The following is a 19,715-nucleotide window of genomic DNA, read 5'->3' on the forward strand; positions in this document are numbered from 1 at the left end:
TTTTAATAGGTTTGCGAGCTTGTCAGAAAGATAGAGAGAGACAGAAAGTGAGAAATCACCTCCCGGGGGCATGGCCACACCACAATCCCTTCTCCTGGATTTCCTCTCAGGATCTTGAGCACACAGTATATTTTAATCAAATATGCTTAACTACTCTAATGCTGAGTTTGATTTCCTTTTACATTTATGTTTTTCTAATTTAATTATAGTAGTTTTATTTCTAGAATTTTCAGATGGTAGTATCCTGATGTTATTTTTATTAGTAATTTCTCCTAATTACATATATGAATTACGAATATTCAAAAAAGCAAAATTAGAGCTTTATAAACTTCTTGATGCATTAAAATAATTATGAAGCACCCTTGCCTTTGACAATTCATGTTTGCTTTGTAAAGAACAATGAGGCACTTTTATACATTTCTTCCTCTCTATACCAATGGTATTGAGCTTTAATTGTTAAGGAAACAATATTACTAAGAACCATTTTGTACATAATAGTTTACTTAACCTATTTAGATGGTTACAGTAAAACTTTTTTGCAATAATTCTTAATTTTAAAATTGAAATGAATATATTTTAGGGCCAGCAGATGGTGTGGTTAAGGCACTGAACTTTCATGTGACAGACAACAGTTCAAGTTCCAGACTCGGTGGCTTGAAAACCACTCAAAGCGTGTTTGTGTATGCCCAAAACTCAGTGAGGAGAATGAAAGAAAAAGGATTGTGAAGTGGTCATTCTCTTGGAGGATGACTTCTTACTTCTCTCACTGTTTCTCTGTCTCTTTCTTTAATACTGTATAGTTTTGCAAATAGTAATATGAGGGAATAATCAGCAGTAAAATACTGTCAACATTTTATTTTTATAGTTTTTTTTCTAAATATAAAATAACTCTCAGGTAAAAAAGTTAATGATTAACTTTTCAATTCTAGTCCATTCAGTTCGATCTTTTACACTACTGTTTACTATGAGATGAATTAAATAATTATGTAGTAACTTCCCCAATACTCTTCATTTTATTTACTTATTTATTCATATGTATTTATTTATTTATTTATTTATCCATAAGATTCTTTCATTTGCTGAAAAAAGACAGAGAGGGACAGTGAGAGGAAATACCCTTTATTTTATATACACCAAAATGCATTTTAAAATGTTTGTTCAAAATTCCTTCTCTTCCCACTGAATTCCTTAGGTATGAAAAGAGAACTAAAGCTTTTTAACTCCCTATTTCAAATGATCTTAGAGATTCTTAGAATTTGTGATTGGGTTCTATTCTGGAAGAGTTTCTTAGAACATCTTATTTGGTCTACATGAAATATAAAATAATGTAGATGCCTAGGATAAGGGGTCAGCAGGTGGCATGGTGGCTAAGGTGCTTGATTCCCACATGATTGACTGTGGTTCAAATCCCAGACAAGGAAACTTGAAAATAACAACAAATACATAGATAAATAAGTAAATAAGTGTTTTTAAAAATAAAATAAAATAAGTAAATGCCTAGAATAAGAAGATACAATAGAAGGCAGCACTTACTGGTCTGTTAGCCTAGCTAAGGTAAACAATAATGAAAATTAATTATCACATAACATTATTTTCACATGTTCTAGTATAAATGTAATAGTAATCATGGGGAAATGTAAGGAAAATATAACTGCATTTTATTTTGTTTTACAGGGTGAAAACCTAACTTCAAGGAATTGAGTACATTTTTACATAGCAAAATTTGAGATTAGAAATGAAATTTGCTTGAGCCTCGAGTTCATTACTTCCCACCATTTTATACAAATCTAATAGACAATAAATTATTGATAGTATCCCCATGACCACCACAACCTAAAATACCTTTAACTCAAAAAATAAAAGTTACAAATGGAAAAAAGAAAAACACATTACTAGTTTGTTCTCTGATTCCTATGAGAGTATTGACCAATTCTTCTAAGTAATGTTCTTAGAACTCAGCTGGACTAAGGAAGTAACATAAATTAATGCAACAGGTCATATATCACAGATGAGATAGATGAGGAATGTGGAAGTAATAGAGATCAGTGCATACAAATTTTACATGGTAAAAATGGTAAACAGCTTGTGGATGTCCTGGAACTGTAGATGCTGGTAAATGTATTCTAGGAAGACAAGCAGAAAAAGCTAATCAAGAAATGTGCATATCTTGTAGTTTAAAGCTTGAAATCAGCAGATTATTGATAAGAAAGCTAGCTATGGTTAACTTCAAGAAATCCTTAACTTGTCAAAGATGACTATAAAAATTGCCTAATTTACCAGGTTAAATGGATGCTGACTGTTTCTCTAAGATTTGGAAAGTATTGGACACAAATACATGTTTAAAGTTGAGCTAAAATAATGCATTTTAAGGCAAATAGCAATGAAATTGTGAAGAACAGATAAAATAGTTATTGTTTGGGGAGGAAAGGCAAAGAAACATGATGAAGTTCAGAAGAACTTACAAACATGGTTTTTTTACAGTGGTATTTCTAATGTTATCTCCTTGTTCAATCCACCAACTTACAGTATGACAAGAAATCTGTTATCTACTAATGTATTACATTTCATTTTTAAAAGATTCAATTTTTAGACATGCCTTTATATGAGCATTTATCCCTATCTTCCTATTTCCTAATTCTGGTTTTGCTTTTTAAAGTTACATAGACCTAATCTCATCCTATATCATATTAAAGCATTGACTAATTTGAAGGGAACTATAATAGCTAGGGTTCCAAGAATCTTCATGTATCCAGGTTAAAATCTTCAGTTCATAAAACATGTTTATGAATATTTTTCTTTCTTATTTCTGCTTTATACTATTTACATGTTCACAAGCAAAGTTAAGATTTTTGAGTTGAGAATTACATCTAGGAATGGGAGGGTAGAGAATTATGACCAGAAAGTTCAATAAAACATTTTGAAATCAATCATGAAATTTACCTAGAATGTTGATAATAACTAGGTAAGATATTTAAGTCTATAGATTGATGATATCACTATTTAATTAACAAATATTTATTGAAGACATATTATGCCAAATCAATGTGTGAGACCTTAGGGATATAGTGGTTTTGCTGAACACAGTTTTTAAAGAACACAAAGAAACAAGAAGGTAACACAAAAATAAAATTGTTATAGACATACATCCAAGTATATAAATGAAAACAAGGGTGAATGTCAAGAACTGAAATTCTAGAAATATTTGTGATCTAATTTAAAGAATCTCAATGTATTTAAATGAGAGAAATATTAGGTCAAGTTTGGCGATCTACAAGAAAGAGCCAAAATTCATTCCATCCATGACTATAAAATAGCTCTTTTTAAATAAGCTTAGTGAAGTATGTATTGTAGTTCTTGGTTGTACATAATAAAAAATATTAACTCAAACACTGATTTTAAAAACAAAGGAAGGTATTGTGAATACTGCAAGAACTTCTTTGTATTGATTCATAACCAATCTAATCAATTGTGTAAAACCTGTTTAAGTGGAAAAGAAAATATCATGACCATGGTAAATTCTGTGGCTAATGTGGCCTCTGAGGCTGAGTTGTAAACACATGTATATAAATAGCATCTGCTTCCATAAACCAGAGAAAAATGTTCCTGGAAAGATAGCAATATGGCCACATATGATGGTTCGATATTTGCAGATAGACATAAAAGTGAATTTGTAAATATACATATATGCACACATATAATACTTGTATGTGTGTACATACATGCACACACACACACACACACACACTCTCTCATATGCCATATGAATTTTTGCCTTAATTCTGCCAAAAGTTTCATTATAGGAAAAAAGAAAAATTAGTCACTTATAATCTTGTTAATTTTATAGTATTTGATATTCTACCTGTTACTACTACTATGTTAACTAATAAAACAATTTATCAATACATTCATAAACAGATAATTATTGCTTACTACTAACAGTGAATCATGACTTGCTTTAACATAGTAATGGTTCAGATTACTGTTATCAGGCTATGTAAGTAAAACCTAGACTACAAGGGCTATATAAAGTACATTGCACATTTTTTACCATCATCATATGCTATTTCAGATAATTGTCAGTTGCAATAAGGTGTCTAAAACATGACAATCTGTCTTTAGATTTGTGAATTTATAAAAGATGTTCATCTTCTTTAATGATGTTTGTATTTTCACACAACACCAAAGCAGTATATCTATATAGCCCCAAAATGGAAATTGTTTTTCAGAATTCTGAATCATAGTCTACCTCTCTAAATCAATCATGGGCTAAGTAAGAATAATATGCTGTATATTGACTGTACAAACAAGGGTAAAGATTACTATACACTCAACTGCCAGTTATATGCTTTCTCTATATGCATATACAAGTGAGTGTATTTTCAGTACTAAAGCAGAAGTAGTGGTTTTAATTCCAGTCTCAATTAGAATAATCAATTAGATCATTAGAACAGAGGTATTGTTAGTAAATTACATTCATTAATGGTCTTAGCATGAGATAATGCCTTCAGTTTGAAGAAATAAGAATAAAATCTCTAAGCTTTCTATTTTCTAGGCAATTTCCTAGGCATCATTACAAACAAAATAAAAAATAAAGCAATATAATACCTCTATCACAACAAAGGGCTTTTTTTCACAGCTAAGCATCTATTAACTTTAACAATAGTACTGTAAATAAGAACTTTGTTCATAAAGTGCTAATTTCTCATTGCTTATGTTGTGTTAAGTTCATTCTCACTGCTTTCTTAGCATCATATATGATTGTCATTGTGTAGTTTGTTTCCCTATGATTAAAGAACAGTATTGTTTTATCAATTTTAGTTCTTGTGAAGACTTCATTGTAACTTTTAGGTAAAGAATAGATCATTTTAGATGATCTAAATATATGAATATCCTATTTATCAGAATGTTTTTATCTAAATGGTATAACTAGTAATGCCACATTTTCATTAGTCATTTATAAATATACATTTAAAATTATTTTTTCTAAAAAAATCATAATGACATTATTCCTCAAAATTTGTTTTTGAAATTTAATATTCATTTCTAGAGGTGCTTAGAAAGACCATTATTAAAAGAAATCCTGGAAGGTAGAGTGCTGAAGCCCACTGCCCATTGAAGGTTGTGGGATACAGGACTAGTTCAGCCCTAGCAACTCAAATTCTGATGTTACAGTTTCAATATTAGAAGGCACCACCCACCTATTGACTAAAGTGGTCTAGGAGCCAAACATCTGAACACGGTGAAAGGATTCTAGAGGAATCTAATGAACCCACCAAAAAAAAAAGAGAGAAACTTCTCTTTGTAAATCTGAACCCAAGGCTCCTGCTTCAGATACCACACTGAAGAACACAGCAAAGAGAGTAATTGGTCCAAAGCTAATTTATAATCAAGGGAAGCATACCAACAAAACACTACAGAAACCTACCCTAAATAATTCTCACGAAGTGAATACATCATTAAATGACGAAACATCACAGAAAAGCCTCAACTATGAGAAAACCATAAAATACTTTTCTACAAGGGAACACATACTCATTTCCAGCTATGAGAAAAAAATGAAGAAAGAAATCAATAAAAGGTAAGAAAAAGAATTCAGAGTATTCATTTACTGTAACTAAACTTCATGAGACAAGAAAAAGAAAACAACCTACTCTAGAAGATGAGAAAATCATTCCATGACTTGAAAGAAGAACTGCATAAGAGATAGACAACATAAAATAACCAAACATAACTTCTAGATATGATGACTGTAATACAAGAAATCAAAACCTCCTTTGACAGTATTAATAGCAAATAAGAGCATGCAGAAGGCAGGCTCTCTGATCTAGTAGACAAAATCTCTGACTTAGACAAAGCCAACAAGAAAGATGAAAAAAAAAAAATACCCACAAGAACTGAGGGTAACAGGTGGAAGTTCTAGATATTATCAAACAATCAAACACCTGGATATCAAAATAATTGATATTCCAGAAGGTGAAAAATCTAAGGGCATAGGAAATCTATTCCATGAAATACTTGTAGAAAATTTTCTAAACCTAAGGAAACATTCATATATCCAGACACAGAAAATAAAAATACAGATATCATCAACATAAGAAGATTATCCCTGGTCAAATCAAAGATAAAGACAAGATTCTGGATGACTTGTTCCCTATGTAATATGAAATTATCTATTTTATTAAAATTAACAGCATATTTTTTAAAAAAAATAGCTAGAGAGAACCATCAAGTTGTTTATAATGATTACCCTACTAGGCTAATGTCATGTCTTTTGACTAAAACAATGCAAATGAGGAAGGAATGGACAGACATATTCAAAACACTAAAAGACAATTTCAACCAAGAATAGTATACCCAGTAAGATTATCCTTCAAATGGGAAGAAAATATAAAAATCATTTTCAGATAAACAAAAACCTGAAAGATTTACCAACACTAGGCCAGTTCTTCAAGAGGTACTGAAAGGAGTTACTATATCAGAAAAACTAAAGAGAGCCAACCAGAAATAAGAGAATTAAAAAAAAGTTCATCTGATGGTGTAATAGTTATGTTGCTGGACTCTCACATGACTGACTGTGGTTTAAGCCTTGGACATGATGGCTTGAAATTCATGCTAGTAGCACGTGTGTGCATGTCCAAAATCCCTAGAGGAGAATGGAAGAGAAGGGACTGTGGTGTAGCTATTTCCCCCAGGGGATTATTTCTTGCTTTCTATGTCTCTGTTTCTCTCTGTCTCAACAGCAAATGCACTATAGTAAAAAACAAACAAACAAAAATTCTCTTAATTTTTTTAAAAGATAGAACAAAACAACAACAAAGAAAATGGCTAAGAAATTGGCAGAGGTGAGTTCACAGATATCAATAATAAAGATGAATGTTAATGGATTAAATTCTCCAATTAAAAGGCATTAACTTCTGATGAAAAAGTGGAAACCCTCTATATTCTGACTACAAGAAATTCACCTCATACATAGACTGAAAATGAAGGGCTAGAGAGATAAATTCCATGCAAATGTAAATAAATTTAAAAAAGGTTTGAGTCATGATACTGATATCAGACAAAGTGTACTCTAAGACAGAAGCTGTAAGAGACTAGAACACTATGTACTACTAAAAGGGCTAATTCACCAAGAAGATATAACACTTATAAATATCTATGCATCCAAAACTTGAGCACCTAAATATATGAAATAAAGATTGATGGACGTAAAGAGAGTGATAGACTGCAATGCACTAAACATTAGGGATCTCAACACACCACCATCTCCTCTGGACAGATCATCCAGACAAAAAATGAGCAAAGAGATACAGGATCTAAATGTTATCATACGTTGAATAGTCTTGACAGAAATCTATAGAACTTTCCACCCAACAACTACAAAAATATATATTTTTATCATCTTCATGTAGAACATATTTGAAGATTGACCACATGATAGGACAAACAAGAAATCTTTAAAAATTCAAAGGCATAGGGACCAGCAGTTAACGTAATGGCTATGTCGCTGGACTCCCACGTATTCGACTGCAGTTCGAGTCCCCAACACGGTGGCTTAAACTCACGCTGGGCGCATGTGCGTGCGTGCCCAAGATCCCGAGAGGAGAATGGAGGAGAAGAGATTGCGGTGTGGCCATCCCCCCTGGGGAGTGATTTCTCACTTTCTGTCTCTCTGTCTCTCTCTGTCTGTCTGGCGAGTGCACGTGCCCTATAGCAAAAACCTCTCCAAAAAAAAAAAAAAATTCAAAGGCATAGATACTATATCCAGCATCTTCTCTAACCACAGTGGAGTTAAACTCGAAAATAACAGCAGAAAAATTAAAAAAAAAAATTACACAAACATGTGGACACTAAACAGTTTACTTCTGAATGACTTCAGAACCACTGAAGAAATCAAAATCAAAATCAAAAGATTTATTGCAATTAATGATAATGAGCAAACATGTTTTCATAAACTATGGGAGACAACAAAAGAAACCGATAAAATGAGAGTCCATAGCCATTAGCTTGTATAACAAAAGAAAAAGTTGGCAAATAGACAACCTGAAAACACACCTCAGGGAACTGGAAAAATAACAACAACAGCAAAATGCCAGGAGAAAGTAAATAATAAATATTAGAGTAGAAATAAATAAACTAGAGAATACAGGAAATATACATAGAATAAATGAAACCAAAAGCAGCTTCTTTAAGTAGATAAACAAAATTCAAACACTGTTAGCTAAACTAATTAAGAATAGAAGGAGAAACCAGAGAAATCAAAACTCAATGAAACAAGCAATATTACAGCAAACATAATATAAATACAAAAGATTATTAGAGACTCTTTTGAATATATTCTAACAAACAAGAAAACCTGAGTGAGATGGATAAGTTCCTGGACACATATTATCTACCAAGAGTGAATCAGGAACACATGGAGAGCCTGAATAGATCAACAACAAGCAATAAGACTAAATCAGTAATAAATAGTCTTGCAACACAGGTCCTGATGCCTTCACTTCTGAATTCTACAAAACTTTTAAAGAATAGCTATCCCTCATTCTCCTGCAACTATTTCTAAAGATCTAAAAGGAAGAAACCCTCTGAAATTCATTCTATGAAGCCTCTAGTTCCCTCATCCCCCAAAACAAAGACATAACAAGTAAAAAAACTACCGACCAATATCCTTGATAAATACAGATGCAAATATCCTCAATAACATACTAGCAAACTATATCCAATGGCACATTAAAAAGATTATATACCATGAACAATTAGGTTTTATTTCAGAGTTGCAAGAGTGGTTCAATATATGCAAAACCATAAATGTAATACATTATATTAACAGAATGAAAGTTTAAAAACATATGATCATATCAATTGATACAGAAAATGTATTTGATAAAATACAACATCCATTCATGATTAAGACTCTCAGCAAAATCTGCATAGAAGGAGCATTTCTCAACATAATAAAAGTTATGTATAACAAATCCATAGCTAACATCATGCTGAATAGGGAAAAGCTGAAAACCTTTTGAGTAAAATCTGAAACAAGAAAAGGCTACCTACTTTCTCTACTCCTTCTCAGTATAGTACTGGAAATTCTAGCCAATGCAATGGGACAAAAGAATAAAATAAAAGGTATTGAGTTGGGAAAGAAGTGAAATTATTTCTATTTGCAGATGGCATGATTACACACAGAACATAAAAAAACATTCTAAAAAATACTCCTAGAAGTGATAAGTGAATATTGTAAAGTGGAAGGATACAAAATCAAAATACAAAAGTCTATAGCATTTTTTACATATCAAAAATACTTTGAGTTGAAGAGAATAATCTCATTTACAATAATCTTTACAAGAGCCATAAAAACAATGACATACTTAAGAGTAAAGCCTAACCAAAGAAGTCAAAGACCGTGCTACAAGGAAAACTATAAAACCCCCAAAATAAAATAGAAAATAATACAAAAAAATGGAAAGACATTTCACATTCCTAGATAAAAAGAATATGATCAAAATATCATTCTGAATGAAATTAATTTACAAACTTAATGCAATGATTAAATTATCAGGAATATTCTCCACAGAATTGGAAAAAAATCATGAAATTTGTCTGGAATCATAAAAGGCCTCTTATCATTAAGCCAATACTGCACAAAAAGAATAAAGTAGGAGGCATATCACTCCCTGAACACAAAATATATTACAAAGCTGTAATAATAAAAACAGTATTGGCAGAAAAAACAGGCATGTAGAGCAATGAAACAGAATAAAAAATCCAGAGATAAATCCCAGAACACATAGCCAACTGATTTTTGACAAAGGACAGAAATAATCCAGTCTGGAAAAGAAAAATCTCCTCAGTAAATAGTGTTAGAAAAACTGAATATCCATTTGCAGAAAAATGAAACTGACCTAAATCCCTCACCATTAATAAAATAAACTCAAATTAAATAAAAAATCTAAACATAAAATCTGAAACTTTAAAACTATAGGTGGAAAGCATGAGATACTCTTGGCAACTTTGGAGTAGGCAAAGACTTTTTAAGTAAGACTCCCAGAGCACAATCATCTCAAAAATAGGTAAGTGGGATAAAAACAGGTTAAAAAGCTTCTACACAGCAAGATAAACAATTAAAGTGAATTAGCAACCCTCAGAATGGGAGAATATGTTTGCAAACTCTACTTCCTCTAAGGTACTGGTATCCAGAATATAAACAGAACTCAAGTAGCTTACCCACATAAAAATAATCAATCCAATTTACAAATGAGCATCTGAAGTGAAGAGACAACATTCCAATGAAGACATATGCACAACCAAAAAGCATATAAAAAAAATGTTCAACATCCCTTATCATAAGGGAATTGCAAGTCAAAACCACTATAAGATATCATAGAATCCCAGTCAGAACTACTGAGATTAGAAAACAAGAATGATTAAATCCTGGTGAGACTGCAGTGAAAAGGAAATTCTTCTACACTGTCAATGGGGATATTTATTAGTACAGCCACTATGGAGGCTCCTCAAAAAAACCTACAAATAGAACTACTGTGTGACCCACCAATTATACTTCTGGATGCTTACCCAAAGGATAGGAGTACAGTCAAACTTGCACATCCATGTCTATTGCCATATTACTCACAATTGCTAAGACATACAATCCCAAATGCACAAGAACAGATTAATAGATTGAAAAAGTGTGGCACATATGTACTATGGAATACTACTCATTCTAAAAATGAGATCATAACATTTGATAAAAAATGGATGAATATGGAATATTTCATGCTAACTGAAGCAAGAGAGACTATGAAAGAGAGGTATTGTATGTTCCCACTTAGTATATACCAAATGTCTTCACTCTATGCAGAGACTGAAGAGTGGATGTTATAAAAGCATGGTGAACAACTGTGAATACTAGAGAAAGTGTCTGAGGGCAATAGGCAGTGGTGGGGCCGGAGGGAGGGGATCAAGGAGAAAAATGCAAAACACTTAATTTACACAAATAAAAAAAATAGCCGTTGATGATAATGTGTATAGGAATATCTTTGACTAGGTTAATATGTGGTGTATTCATGCTGGGATAAGTAAAGAGAAAGTAAAGTAGAATGTCTATTTGTTTGGAACTAATGACTCAAATTTATTCCATCTTCAGGTGATTCTGCACCATCTCTCACAACTGTCTCTGAATGAATCAGTGAACATATAAAAATTAGTTGAAGAGTTTTAAAAAAAAAAAAAAACCCTGTAGATCTCACTCCTAAATCCAGTTCATCAAATAGATTACACACAGAACATAAAAAAACATTCTAAAAAATACTCCTAGAAGTGATAAGTGAATATTGTAAAGTGGAAGGATACAAAATCAAAATACAAAAGTCTATAGCATTTTTTACATATCAAAAATACTTTGAGTTGAAGAGAATAATCTCATTTACAATAATCTTTACAAGAGCCATAAAAACAATGACATACTTAAGAGTAAAGCCTAACCAAAGAAGTCAAAGACCGTGCTACAAGGAAAACTATAAAACCCCCAAAATAAAATAGAAAATAATACAAAAAAATGGAAAGACATTTCACATTCCTAGATAAAAAGAATATGATCAAAATATCATTCTGAATGAAATTAATTTACAAACTTAATGCAATGATTAAATTATCAGGAATATTCTCCACAGAATTGGAAAAAAATCATGAAATTTGTCTGGAATCATAAAAGGCCTCTTATCATTAAGCCAATACTGCACAAAAAGAATAAAGTAGGAGGCATATCACTCCCTGAACACAAAATATATTACAAAGCTGTAATAATAAAAACAGTATTGGCAGAAAAAACAGGCATGTAGAGCAATGAAACAGAATAAAAAATCCAGAGATAAATCCCAGAACACATAGCCAACTGATTTTTGACAAAGGACAGAAATAATCCAGTCTGGAAAAGAAAAATCTCCTCAGTAAATAGTGTTAGAAAAACTGAATATCCATTTGCAGAAAAATGAAACTGACCTAAATCCCTCACCATTAATAAAATAAACTCAAATTAAATAAAAAATCTAAACATAAAATCTGAAACTTTAAAACTATAGGTGGAAAGCATGAGATACTCTTGGCAACTTTGGAGTAGGCAAAGACTTTTTAAGTAAGACTCCCAGAGCACAATCATCTCAAAAATAGGTAAGTGGGATAAAAACAGGTTAAAAAGCTTCTACACAGCAAGATAAACAATTAAAGTGAATTAGCAACCCTCAGAATGGGAGAATATGTTTGCAAACTCTACTTCCTCTAAGGTACTGGTATCCAGAATATAAACAGAACTCAAGTAGCTTACCCACATAAAAATAATCAATCCAATTTACAAATGAGCATCTGAAGTGAAGAGACAACATTCCAATGAAGACATATGCACAACCAAAAAGCATATAAAAAAAATGTTCAACATCCCTTATCATAAGGGAATTGCAAGTCAAAACCACTATAAGATATCATAGAATCCCAGTCAGAACTACTGAGATTAGAAAACAAGAATGATTAAATCCTGGTGAGACTGCAGTGAAAAGGAAATTCTTCTACACTGTCAATGGGGATATTTATTAGTACAGCCACTATGGAGGCTCCTCAAAAAAACCTACAAATAGAACTACTGTGTGACCCACCAATTATACTTCTGGATGCTTACCCAAAGGATAGGAGTACAGTCAAACTTGCACATCCATGTCTATTGCCATATTACTCACAATTGCTAAGACATACAATCCCAAATGCACAAGAACAGATTAATAGATTGAAAAAGTGTGGCACATATGTACTATGGAATACTACTCATTCTAAAAATGAGATCATAACATTTGATAAAAAATGGATGAATATGGAATATTTCATGCTAACTGAAGCAAGAGAGACTATGAAAGAGAGGTATTGTATGTTCCCACTTAGTATATACCAAATGTCTTCACTCTATGCAGAGACTGAAGAGTGGATGTTATAAAAGCATGGTGAACAACTGTGAATACTAGAGAAAGTGTCTGAGGGCAATAGGCAGTGGTGGGGCCGGAGGGAGGGGATCAAGGAGAAAAATGCAAAACACTTAATTTACACAAATAAAAAAAATAGCCGTTGATGATAATGTGTATAGGAATATCTTTGACTAGGTTAATATGTGGTGTATTCATGCTGGGATAAGTAAAGAGAAAGTAAAGTAGAATGTCTATTTGTTTGGAACTAATGACTCAAATTTATTCCATCTTCAGGTGATTCTGCACCATCTCTCACAACTGTCTCTGAATGAATCAGTGAACATATAAAAATTAGTTGAAGAGTTTTTAAAAAAAAAAAACCCTGTAGATCTCACTCCTAAATCCAGTTCATCAAATAAGCATAGTTCTTTTTCTGAAAAGCCTGTTTCTCCTTTTGGAATATACAAATTTACCTCTAATTTTGAGTAATGTAGCGGGAGACAAATTAATTTAGACAGTAAAATGATTACAGGGTAGTTTGAATGCTGGGGACATTTCTTAAGCTTCCTCCAAGTACTGAATCTTTTCTATGGACATTTATACTCTCTGAAGTCTTTTCCATTCCCCATTTCTCCAAAGCAGTAAAATAATAAAATTTCTTCCTCAACAATCCCATTTACCCATACAAGTGTTATCTTCACTCTTGTTCCTATACAGGTAAAATATTAAATAAAACAGGTATGCAAACTCCTTTCAGAGATTCACTATTTCTAAACTTACTTCTATTACTTACAGTTTGGAATCTGCAGAGCAGATGCTGAAGTTGAGTTTGGAATGCAAGATATTAACTAGGAATCAACATCTATGAAAAGAAAGAAGACAACATTGAGCACAGGGAGGATACACATCTGGATATCGAATGCCCAAAATTTAAGTCAAGGAGGCAAGGAATTTGGGAGGCATATTGCAGGGCGGAGTAGCCTACATTGTACTGAAAATATCTATGCCTTTTTAGCAATCTTGTGTGGGTGCCCTCTCCCCAGAAGGATGTGGCCTAGGCCAGGAGTTTGAATGAACCTGAAGGCCAATCCTAAAAGATCGGCAGCTAGAAGCTACCTACTAACCCTCCTCTCTTTGAGGGAGCACAGTTTTCCTTGAAGAGGTGTCTGGACAGCACTTCTTGACTATCATGCATTTTTATCATGATTTTAACATTTTCAGCATTTCTAGCAAAGATGATCAATGACTATCTCTTAAAATACAACATTTTTGGCCTTTTATTTTGACTTCTGTTTCAAGCACAAGAATTGCATTCATTCTGTGTGAGCTATGTATGCTCACCACATGGAAGATCTTAGTTTATATTGTTAAGATCTACTCTCCAAGATCCTGATGAATTTCTAAATGTGCAACTGAAGAAATAGAAGCATTTATATTATCCTTTGCAATTTTCTCTCAATCAAAAAAATGGATTTTTTTCTGCCTTGTTCTTCTTCATTTCTAAACTGTAGACTCCAACCAGAAAAACATTAGCCATTCTATAAAGGATGTTGTTAAGAACAATGTTTGTATGACAATTACACCACAATCAATAGAAAGATTCTACAAACCCTGATTTGCACTAACTCTCTGTTTAAATTTAGTGACATTGCTTGCATTGCTCATTTGGTTTCTTTTATTAAACTATTATAGGAATTAGGGGGAAAATGGCTTCTTAGAACATTTTAGTCATTATGGACATTGCTTCTTGCTTGTTTCTGCCATGTTGAATTAGTTGGGGTTGATACAAAATACCTAGTTATATGGATAATTCCTATAGCTGAACACAATCATTTCATTAAAAGTTCATTTGTGAAGTAGACAATATAAAATATCTGATAAATAACCCAGCTTCATTTCAAATCAAGTCATAACTGTAACCTAAAAATAAAGGGGCTAGTAACACCTTCTGCTACCACTACCTACAAAGTGTCTGATATATAAAGGACATATGTTGTTCATGTTCAGTATAAAATTTACTCTCCTTTTAGAGCACTTACCTCATGAATTTATTAGTCTCTTCTTAATAACTTGAATTATTTGATGAAATAGTTTGGGTTAAAACTCAAGTACAAATGAAGTGCCTAATCAAAAGTAATAATTTCCTCCCCATCTAATTCTGCTCCCTGAATTAATCATTGATAAGAGTTAGGTTTTCTGTATTTCTAATTTGTTTTAATTTAAAGATATGGATGCACATTTAGAGAACTTTATTTTTTTAAAAAAAGTTGGGATGTATACATATATATTTTCTATATTTTTATTTTGAGTGTTATTTTAACATACATGTGTATATATATGTATATAGTTTAACAGCTGTATGAATATACTAATATTATTTCAATCATTCTACTAATCATAGGAATTCAGGGTGTTTCTAGTTTGTTGCTATAATAAATATGTTTTTGCATACATTTTTATTTACTTCTTCTCTTACATATTATGACTACACTTCTACAAGTAAAAAAGCTGAGTTAAAGAATGAGCCAATTTTTCTTTGAATATTATACAATTTTATTCCAGGAATTAACCAAATTATAACCCCACTAAAAGTAGAGAAGAGTACTTAGAGTGCCCTGTGCCATCACATTTCTGTCATTACTGGATGATTTTGATCTGTTTATATTTTCTAATTCAATGAAAGGAAGACAATATAGTGACATTCTTTTCTTGTATATTTCTCTTTTAGTGTAATTATTTTCTTACATAATTAATGGTCATTTGGATAAATTTTTATATAAATATTATATTCATTTTCTTTACAATTTTTTCTTCATTTAAAAATATTTAATGTAAATATATCATAAGAGACTGCTACAAGCAATTAGTTATACACCAACAAAATGAATAACCTAGAAAAGAATGGAGGAGAAGGGATTGTGGCATAGCCAGCCCCCCTGGGGGGTGATTTCTTGCTTTCTGTCTCTCTGTCTCTCTCTGCCTTTCTGGCAAGTGCATGTGCCCCATAGCAAAAAACTCTTCCAAAAAAAAAAAGTAATATAGAAAATGAGAAATAAAGAAAAATAAGAAACACAAAACAACTAGAAAAATAACTAATGAAATGATATGTGGAAGTCTGAAAATATCAATAATATTTTTAATATAAATTAATTAATTTGAACAATGAAAGATACAGACAAACTCAATGGAGAAAAACAAGAGAAAACAAAAAAGAACACTCCATATACTTATTATAAGAAGCATACCTCACTGGAAGAACATGTACATATTGCACATTAAAAGTGAAAGACCTGAAAGGTCATTTTAGGAAAATAGAGACAAAAAATAGCTGGAGTTGTGATATTTATATTAGAAAAATATATCTAAAATAAGCAAAAACAAAAAAACGACAATGGCAGTGCATACCATTAAAGTTATTATTAATTCACCCAGAAGATACAACAAATAACTATTTATGAACCTAACATCAGAACTCCAAATACATAGAACAAAGATTGCTATGTTTAAAGAGATAGATTATAACACACTAATAAATGGGAATTTGAAGACCCATGTTAACTCTTAGATAGGTAATATAGACCAAAAGTAAATAAATAAATAAAAATAACAAAGTAACACAAGTACTAAATGGTACCCTAAAAAAAATGGACCTGACCAATATTTATAGAACACTCAACTAACAACTACAAAATACACATTTTTATAAGCCCCAAGTGAAAGTTTTGAAAATTGGATAAATAATATTGTAGCCAATAAACCAAAACAAACCACTACAGATTTATATGAATAAAAACCATATCTATCATTTATTCTAAGATGGAATTAAACTTGAAATCAATGAAAAGAGCTTTCAAAAATTCACAAATATCTGGAAATTAAACAATTTACTCCTTAACTACTTCAAACTTGAAAAATAATGCCATTAACAAATTTATTGAAACAAATGATAATGAAAATGTACAGGTGAAATCTTTCAGATATTATGTGAACAGTGCTACAAGGACAGTAACTAGTGCTCACACACAAAGAAATAGAAGGACAGAAAATAAATAACCAAATGATGCATCTGAAAGAACTGGAAGAACAAGGAGAAGATGAGCAAAATTTCAAATGTAATACAAGAAAATAAATAATATTGATTAAGCCAGAATAAATGAAGTAGAGAATAAAGGGAACATATAAAGAGTCAAACAAAATGCTGGGGTTTTATCGAGAGGAAAAAATAATATAAAAAATATCATTAGCTAGACTAAGAAAAATAGGAAAATAATGCAGATAAGTGAAACCTGAAAAGAAAATATATTACGACAGATATCACAGAAATACAAAAGATCACTAGGGAATACTAGGAACAAATATACACTAACAAATTGGAAAACCTAGAGATTGATAGATTTCTGGGCACATACAATTCACTTAGATTGGACAAAGAAGAAATAGAAAGCCTAAATAGGTCAATCATAAACCATGAGACTGAGTCAGTAATAGATCATTTTCTGATAAAGAAATGCCAACATCCTAAGGTCCAAATGGATTCATGACTGAATTCTGTAAAACTTTAATCAAAGAATTAACATCAATTGTCCTCTAATTATTATTAAAATTACAAATGAAAAGAACCCTTCCAAATGTATTATATAAAGCCACACTCATCTTGATACCAACAGTAGACAATGGCACAAAAAAGGCAACTATAAACCAATATTTCTGATAAACATAGATGTAAAAATGTTCAAAAAAGTAGTAGCCAGTTGAATTCAAAAACCACTGAAAAGATCATACAAAATCAAATAGCAGACCAGCATATGGTATGCTGGTCAAGGTGCTAGATTCCTACATGACTTACCATGTGCTCTGGCCCCAGAACTGCTGTCTTGCTTTCTCAGTCTCTCTCTCTGTACCTCTCTTTGCAGAGCACAAGCACTCTGTAAAAATAATAATAATAATAACAATAAAATAATAATAATAATAATAAATTTAATTGAACAAAATAATTCTTTAAAAGAAAAAAAAATCAAACAGCATTTATCCCAAAGATGCAAGGATGGTTCAACCTATGCAAAACAATAAATGTAATACATAACATTAGCAGAACAAAACATAAAAGCTATATGATCATTTCAATTGATGAAGAAAATAAATTTAATAAAATGCATCATTACTTAGTGATTAAGACTGTCAACAAAATAGATATAGAAGATAGATTTCTTAATAGAATAAAAGACATTTATGACAAACCCATAGTTATTAAAATACTGAGTGAAGAAAAGCTGAAAGTTTTCCCACTAAAAATTGGAGATAGGCAAGATTGTCCATTTTCTCTATTTCTTTTCAGCATAGTATTAGAAGGCCTAGCCAATACAATCAAAATAGAGAATTAAATAAAAGGCACCCAGATAGGAGAAAGAAGCGAGATTGTTCTTATTTTTAGATGACATGATTACATACAGAGAAAGTCCTTAAGAATCCATGAAAAACTTGTAAAAGTTATAAATGAATTCAGTAGAGTCACAGATGCAAAATCAACATACAGCAATCTACAGGATTTTATACACCAAAAATGAATGGACTGAAGCAAAACTGAAAAAAGCAATTCCTTTAATAATAGTTATAAAACATATGTTAAAATAAATCTTACCAAGGAACTTTAATATCTCTATAATAAAAACTATAAAAAATTGAACAAAGAAATTCAAAAAGAAAAAAAAAATCATTCTTTGTTTTTAGATTACAAGGGACAGTCTAAGCAAAATGTTGACATTATCCAATCAGTTTACAAATTCAATGAAATTTTATCAAAATAGAAGCATTATTCTGCAGAGGAATAGAAAAAAATCATAAAAATTCATGGAATCAAAAATGACCCTGGATGACCCAGAGAGTAGTCTGCAAAAAAAAATAAAGGAGGAAGCACCTCACTGCCCAACTTCAAAATATGCTATAAAACTGGGACAATCAAAACAGCATGTTACTAGCACAAAAATGAGCACACAGAGCAATGGAACAGCATTAAAAAAATCTAAAAATTGGGACCAGCAGTTGGCATAGTGGCTATGTTGCTGGACTCCCATGTAGTCGACTGTGGTTCAAGTCCTGGACCTGGTGGCTTAAACTCACGCCGGGTGCATGTGTGTGCGTGTCCAAGATCCCGAGAGGAGAATGGAGGAGAAGGGATTGCAGCGTGGCCATCCCCCCAGAGGGTGATTTCTTGCTTTCTGTCTCTCTGTCTCACTCTGTCTGTCTGGTGAGTGCACATGCCCTATAACAAAAAGCCTCTCAAAAAAAAAATCTAAAAATAAAGTTTTTGGTTTTTTTACCAATAAAGCAAGACACTTGAGTGGAGAAAATAAACTACTTTTACCAAATTATGTTGAGGAAACTGAAGCACTGGCAACAAAACCAAAAATAGACAATTGAGAATTCATCAAACTAAAAAAAATCAGGAACTAAACAAGGACATCCACAGTTAACACTTCTTTTCAACACAGAACTGAAATTCCTAGCCAGAGTAATTTGGTAGGAGAAAAATAGTTTTAAAATTCCAAATTGGAAAGAAAAAAGTGAAATTGTTTCCATTTTCTAATGATATTATATATAAAAATTTCTAAAGATTACACCAAAAAGAAACCTATTAGAATTGATAAACTAATTTAGAAAAGTTGAAAGGCACAAAATAAACATATAAAAATCAGTAACATTTTTTAGACGTTAATGATGAACTAGTTGAAAAAGAAAGAAACAATATCATAATAGCATTAAAAATATTTAGGAGTC

Source organism: Tupaia chinensis, unplaced genomic scaffold, assembly GCF_000334495.1.
Source record: "Tupaia chinensis unplaced genomic scaffold, TupChi_1.0 Scaffold000478_3, whole genome shotgun sequence".
In the NCBI taxonomy this organism is placed as follows: Eukaryota; Metazoa; Chordata; class Mammalia; order Scandentia; family Tupaiidae; genus Tupaia; species Tupaia belangeri.